The sequence below is a fragment of the Anthonomus grandis genome, chromosome 6, assembly GCF_022605725.1.
Source record: "Anthonomus grandis grandis chromosome 6, icAntGran1.3, whole genome shotgun sequence".
Taxonomy (NCBI): Eukaryota; Metazoa; Arthropoda; class Insecta; order Coleoptera; family Curculionidae; genus Anthonomus; species Anthonomus grandis.
This window is the reverse complement of record NC_065551.1, coordinates 29,349,990-29,357,734: the sequence shown is the minus strand read 5'-3', so window position 1 is coordinate 29,357,734 and position 7,745 is coordinate 29,349,990. Positions and strand designations below refer to the sequence as shown.

At 26.0% G+C, this 7,745-nt stretch overlaps 1 long non-coding RNA gene across 1 annotated transcript in view; it reads right to left on the bottom strand.

The window, feature by feature from the left end:
- Positions 1–424: 424 nt before the first annotated feature.
- LOC126737346 (uncharacterized) overlaps positions 425–7,745 on the bottom strand; it is a 247,205-nt gene continuing 239,884 nt past the window's right edge. The window contains exon 4 of the long non-coding RNA XR_007661001.1: positions 425–529. This is a non-coding gene — a long non-coding RNA (uncharacterized LOC126737346). The remainder of the gene's footprint in view (positions 530–7,745) is intronic.

Below are 7,745 nucleotides of genomic sequence, written 5' to 3'. Positions count from 1 at the left end.
TCACAATATTTTTTCAAATAAATAAAAAATTGTGAAAATTATTGTAAAAATTGCAAAAAAAAATAATATGAAAAATATAAAATATTACTGGTAAAGTTAGTATTCATGTGGAACTAAGGCACTCTAAACTGCCTTTATTAAATAATACAGTAAAAACAAATCGCTTAATGATAAAATTAATATTTCGTATTTCAATTAAGACGTCCCAGTTTCTACAGAACAATCTGGTTGTATTATATCTTTAGAGGGAAATCTTATTCCCTATTAAACCAATTTGCCAAGTATTTTATTATGGACAATTTATTTTAAAATAAAGTTGGCTAAAAAATAATATATAAATTTTCATACTTTATTAACAATAAATATTTTAAATTTTTTATCTATTCTAGTTCTCTGGAACTAATATAAAATAAATAAAATACTTACACTAGAATTATTTATAAATTGTGCTGTATAAACTTTGCCTTGTTGCTTCCAATTAATGCGGTCTTACTAATATATTCCATTTTATGTTTTCTTCCTGGATAATCTGAAACAAAAATGATCAAATAAGAAATAAAATTATAATTTGAATTACAGGAATTTATATGATTTATCGTTACACTAGAGGGACTAATGTATTTAAACAGACATGAATAAATCATACAAAAAATTTGCGTACATAGGTAAAAAAAAATTCAAATATATGCTTAAAAAGAAATAATTTTAAATTTACTTATTTCAAGATTTATGTGTAAAATTTCATTATATAAAAAAATAATTATAAAAACATTGAGAGAGACTATTTTATTTTAGTTATTTAAGGTACAGTTTTAATATTATTTATATGTGAATTCATAGTTTGTTTTTATAGTTTTATAGGCAATTTTTATTCCATTTTTGAACTCGAAAGCTTAAGCTCTAAATACATTTATAATTTTCAATTATTTTTTTTTATTTTATACTTTTACTTATAGCCTAAAATAAATTAACAAAATGAAACAAATAAACAAATATTTTTTTATTCATTAATACTGTTCGATATTTTTTTTTGAAAATTACTTAAATGAAGGTATAAAAATAATTAAAATATTGAGAAAATTCAATTATTCTTAACAATCCTTATCCTTAATAAATCCTCTAAGATGTCCAGACTTGACACCTCCTGATTTTTTCCGCAACGCCTTTTAAATCATAATTAAGTAATGATATTTTGGGTTTTAGATTATTAGCTTGAAATACAGTAAATTTCATTCATAATTCACAATACAATAAAATGTACTAAAACTAGTTTTATTTAGGTAAGGTAAAAGCATTTAAGTAATAAGCTTGATTAGTACTTTTTTTATATATTGACTAAGCATTTAATTTTATGTATATTCGAATTTTAGTTGAAGTGAGGCGAATATACAAATTGAAGATTTTAAGATGTCATATTTTGGAATATCGAATTATATTTAATTTTAGTAATTTAAATATATATATTACAATATAATTTTATTTACTTTTAAACGCGGGATGCTTTAATTTTTATGTAAAATCAACATTAAAAAAATACAGATACTGAAGTGTTTAATTATGATTAAAGGCTTATACATAAATAGACTCTAGTTTACAAGAGATGCGAAATTGTTAAAACTGGCAAACCAATTCTGAGTGTATATTGTTCCCTAGAGCTTAAATAACTGAAAAGACAATCAACGGAACTGTTAATACCTTAAATATTAACGTTATATTTCTATGGACATTACCTACCTAGCACATTTTAATATTCACACCATAATTTTTTTTGATAAATGATTTATCGCCAAGTCAGGCATTAGTGAAATGCTGTGCTCAAATTATAAAAAAAAGGATATTAATACAGCTATTACTGAGATTTCGCATTTTTATTATAAAAGCGGAAGGATGGAAAAAGCCGAGGCGAAAGTGGCAGATAAATGGAAATAATTTTTTTCATCACACCGAAATCGGCAAATCTTGCCCCTACTGTACGTATAAGGGACATTTTTTATGTTCCGAACAAAAAATCTTTAAAAAGGGAATCATTAGTCATTCAGAAATGCTTTAATTTAATTTAACATTGTATTCTTATCTTCTCTTATAAGTACGTGTAGCTTATAAAAAATTTATATATTTAATGAGACCATGACTTTGAGTTTTTATGTTTGTTTTGTCTTTGTATGTGTCTTGTACTTTTTTTTAAAAAAAGGTACATAATAAAAACCCTATTAGTTATTATTTATTTTTAAACTTTATCAGCTTGAAAATTACTTCGTCTAACGTAATTTAGTACATACTTCAAATAAATGTATTCAACTATATTCTTATAAGTAATTTGGATTTTTCTCTATATATCACCTGTGTTAAAAAAAATTAAAAGCAATTAAAAATAAAGGATTTACTATCTGTTGCAAATGTTATTAACCAAAGAAAGGAATAAATAAGATTTGAATCTAACGACCGCATTTGCTATATTAAAGTGCTGCGGCAGATTCTAAACGGCTGCGACAACATTTTAATTAAAGTGCAAACACAACACTAAACACTAAAAAATTAATCGTAATTAAACTAACAAGCAAACATTTAGCAAGCATCCCTTTGGCCTTTACGAATTCCTTGACTGTCGGTGGATTCGTGTAGGTACACAGAAGTTGCCCTGTTCCAGTTAAAGTCAAGGTAATTCTCTTGACTACATTTCACGTTGGGGAAACTTTATCAATAATTAAAACACTGCTGGAGAATTACTTATTTTTCTTTCGAACTTCTTTTCGTAAGGTACTGTTTATATACTACGAGTAGAACATACGTCTGTGTTAGTAGATTTATGTTTAAATGACACAAATCCCGAAAAATCAACTTAAAACTAAGGCAATCAATACTAACTAATATTAAAAATTTAGTTTTTGTCTTTCATATATTGCATTTATATTTTCTTACATACAAGTCTTATTACTCTTTCCATTAAGCAACTTTTATTATTTCATATATAAAATATTAGCTTCAAGCTATAAAACGACAATAGAGAAGAATTACAAAATAACGTTTTTTCATAGTTGCTTATAATGTCAGCAATCTATTTTTTAGATTACAAGTTTAAATGTTAAAACGTTATCACTTTGACATTTGTTATTTTATGACATTGCTCTCGCGTTTATGTTTTCTCCTCTATGTCTAATAAAGTGCGTTATATATACACGATGAGTATTTTATTTTCCAAACAATTGCCTATTAAAATTAAATTACCTTTCTGAAGATTTAAAAAAATTAAAATATAAAAATATCGTTTTTTATAACTTACAATCAAAGAAAAATAATTACATAAAACTGAACTAAAATAAATTCCTAAGCATAAAGTGACTTCTCTAGGGTCTTGCCTCTGTCGCAATTTTTTCATTTCAATTAATATTTTATTGAGTAGGTAGTCCATAATTGACTCTCAAATTGCTAATGACATTTCGAATATTTATTACTTCAGATGAGAATATTGGCTCATAAAGGATTGGTAATTACATTACCTCAGTATTCCATTTCGAGAAAGTCAGAGCTAATTCTTTTTTGAAAGGATAAAAGATTAAAATGTCGTCCCTTTTTTGCGTCAGGTAACGGAGGAATTAAATTCACATAATTGAATGATTGAGGAAGGTATATCGAGTTCTCTAGAGTAGGAATACATGTATTTGTATGAATTATTTGTATAAAAAAGAGAGAAAATCTTCCAAAAATTTAAATATATTAGTTTTTTTATCAAAGAATTTTTAATTAAAGAAAATAATGTTTTTAGTTTTGAGTGGAAATAAAACATCACACAAATTACAATTTAAGTTATTTGGTTATCACAAAATTTGTCAAATGAAACCGAGTCAACCTTTTATAATTTTATATAAAAAACTAAAAACACTTAGTAAAGCTTGCACTTTATTTAAATAAATTGAATATTTACATTAGTTGGATTTGCCTACTTTCTCTGAATTATACTTATTATATTTTTTCAGATTCATTATCCAATATTTTGATGCTTGTTAAAACAACCAACATTATTTTCATAGGCCATAATTTATTCCCGATTTTCTGTAGCACGTTTTTTATGAAAATTGATATAACTTAAGACATAAAGAGCTATTAAAAAACTTATTAAGGTTTGGGAATTCTGAATCTAAGTCAATGTAAATAATATATAATATTGGGTCATTGAGCCTTATTGATATGATTATTTCAAAGTAACTTTGTTAAAAAAAAATCTGTAGTAAATGCTTCAAATATAAATATTATATAGAGATATTAATATAATAAACAAATGGTAACGTAAACCATAACAATTGATATAATTGTAATTTGAAATGCTTATAATACTATGTTTATCCTGGAATAAAGAATAATGATGTGTTCCTGGGACGGTTATTAGATCATGTTGCATCTTTATTAAGTAGAGTGATATAAAGGGTATTAAATTCTCAGTGAATCATATGCAGTAGCACTCAGCAAAGCATTGCAGTGTGTTTTAGTTAAGTTAACAGTAAAGCGTTAATTTTTGGTGAATTTACTGAATTCTTTGGAGTATTTCGGTTGCATCATAGAAAACACTAAACTCTACTCCCAGTTGATCTTAAAACACCTCGTCACAGTCACTCACTTTATCTAAATATTTTTTTCTCCAAAAATGGAGGTCTCCAAGGTAATTTAAATAACAAAAGGATGGATTGGTCGCGATATTCCAAAAGTCAGAAAGCGTAAAAAATAAGACCTATGCGTGTTTCTGCTTATTGGCTTTTTAGAGGAAAATAAGGAAAGAAAAGAAAATAGGATAAAATATTTTATTTTTTGTTTTATGCTTTTTGACTCATGAAGCTTCCCGACTTATATATTCATTTATTTTATTTTTAGGTTTATGTGTAAAAAACTTGACCTTAATCATCGCATGTATATACATGCGATGGTAATAATTCATTTATTATCCCTGAGAAATATAGTATCTACTTTTTGTGTCATTCAAGTGAATTTTTTAGTTGACGCTCGTTTTTTCGGTACCATTATTTATTTGTATATAATTAGGTTCCCAAATAGATTTTGAGCAAACTGAAAAGTATAAACCAAAAAAACGAAAACAATTTGGACCCAGTTTTAAAAGTATTTTAATAATTAAAAAATATATTTTCAATTCATTTGAATAAAGATAACCTCACAATGCCCATTACTAAGTTCAGAAGTAATAGATTAAGATTTTGGAGTGACCAGCGAACTCTTCAGACCTCGATCCTATTGAGTACCTATATTTTCATTTTAGTAATATTTTTGGGATATATAACAATTCGACTTACTATAATTTACATGTAAAATAAAAAAAGCACAGAAATTATTTTATCAAGTACAATATTAAATACGAACAATTATTAAAAAAAAATACAATTATAAGAATAAAAAAAAACCTTAGGTTAAAATTGTAAGCTGCTTGGGTAAAAGATTAAAAAATATAAAACTCAGGCAAATCAACTCTATTATTTAATAATTAATAAAATATGCACTAGTGTTCTCCTGGTTTCGAGAGTTAATATTTTGAAATGAGTCTTTATATTTTAAATATTATTGGGAAATTTATTTACCATTTACTTATATGATAATTTTTTTAGAAATTTGATTACTATAGGTAAAAGTTAATTGACTAAAAATTGATTCAAGATAGAGATATGATTTAGCTATTTCCAAATAACTAGATTGCTTTATATTAAATCCATAGCATTTGCATTTTAGAGCCAAGTAATTTGCATGTTAATCAAATTATATTTTATCGTCTCTCACTCCTTAGATTCTATTAATAATTAAGTTATTAATGAAGTATCTCTCCTTATGGTCCTTCTACTCTGGAGATAGTAAGGTGACATTAGGTTCCAATTGCTCAGATCATGGTTCTCTATCCTTCTCTAACTTGAGTTGCACAATGAGCTTTCCAGCACATTCGTTTTTTTTGAAATGTGTTCAAAATACTCTAGGTATGATTATAGCGTAGTTGATGAAGTGCTTGTAACTAGTTTTACTTTTATTACTTACAACAGAGATACAATAATAGCATTTATCTACAGTTATTAGAAGACTATTAAGATTAGAAAAAAATTTCTAAGCATGTTAAATCTTGTTTTGTTAGTAAGTAGGTACAACCAGTCTAAAAATGTTCAGATTGAATTTCCTTAACGTGAAAAATTGATGAGCATTAATTTAAACTGTACAAACAGTAGACAATGGTTCTCTCAAAATCATTTTTACTTTTGTGGGATTACCGCATAAAAATAGTACTCCCCTGTACATAAATAAACAAAAAAAATTACCCTCCCAGATTGCATAATTTTCTGTCGTATTGCAACAATTAAAACATATCTATTTTTTTAAGCATTTATAAGGACTTACATGACAGCACTTAAGTTTATATTTTTACCACTGCGTTTATAACATACATTTGATGCTATATATATGTACAATACGAATTAAGGATACCAAGTCAAGTTATATATTTACCCTCTTGTTGGGCACCAAAATGGTGGATTTTCATGAGAATCATAGAGCCCTGGACTTAGTAGTTATCTACAGGTTGTAAATGGTCTGAGGTTTATCTATACAAAACAATTAACGTCTGTCTAGACATCTGTATAAAAAAAAAATCTAAAATGATAAAAATCAAAAATCAATATAAATATATTAACATGGAAAAAAATGATAAAGTATTTGCTTTTTACCTCAACATTTTATTCATGAATTTCTATTGCATCTTAATGCATTAGTATGAAATGACGAGCTTTGAAAAATATTATGCGAGTTAAAGCAAGCAATGATTTTAATTCCAATTTATGCAATGCAAATTAAAGCAAAAGCTCGGGAACAGGTACTTCTAACACTGACAATATTTTCCTAACCGGAACACTTTTTATTAGCGAGCAAACCTAGGAAACTTAAAGCCTAATAGCTGTGTAATTGGAGCTTAGAAATGCAACTCGTCAGGCCATTAAATTGCGTTTGCATTTTAATTGAAGCCGAACATGACAAAACTTAGAATAAATGCAATTTTAGATAGCTTTGCATTTGCGATTTGCGGCTCTAATGAGTTCCTATTTTTTATAATTAAAGTTAATTTTTAAGGAGATTTATTTTACTCGAAAAGAAAATAAAAAATAGTTAATATGTACAGTAAGAAGTTTATGTATATTCATCTTTAAAAGATCGGAAATAGAGTTTATGACTATTTAGGAATCAATATAAAAAACTATAATTAAAAATTTGCAAAAATAAAAAAAAAATTTACTGTAAAATTACGATAATTTATCCAGATTTTCTGCTATCAATAAAGGTTATAAACATTTGTAAATAAAATGCAAAAGCGGTCGACAAAGTACAGATACCGCTAATAATTGCCAACGTTTGTAGATGACAAATCACCTAAAGAAGAATGTCATTAAAAATTTAGCAAAATAGTAGAAAAATTATATGCATATTTATTTTTAAAACTCCAGAAATAGCTTATGAAAATTAATTAATGGTATTAATGCATAACTTAAGTGTACTTGATATGCAATTGTTTAAAATCAACCTAAATGTTGTTAAATCGAAAAAGATGGAGAGGCCAAAATAATTACACACCTATTTCAATGCTAAAAAATGAAAAATAATTTTTGATTGGTGTATAATTTAAATGTTTCTGATTCGAAAATTGTTAAAATATGTTCACTAATTTAAACGAAGAATGAAACAAATAGTGGAAACCTTCACTGAAAATATATTCA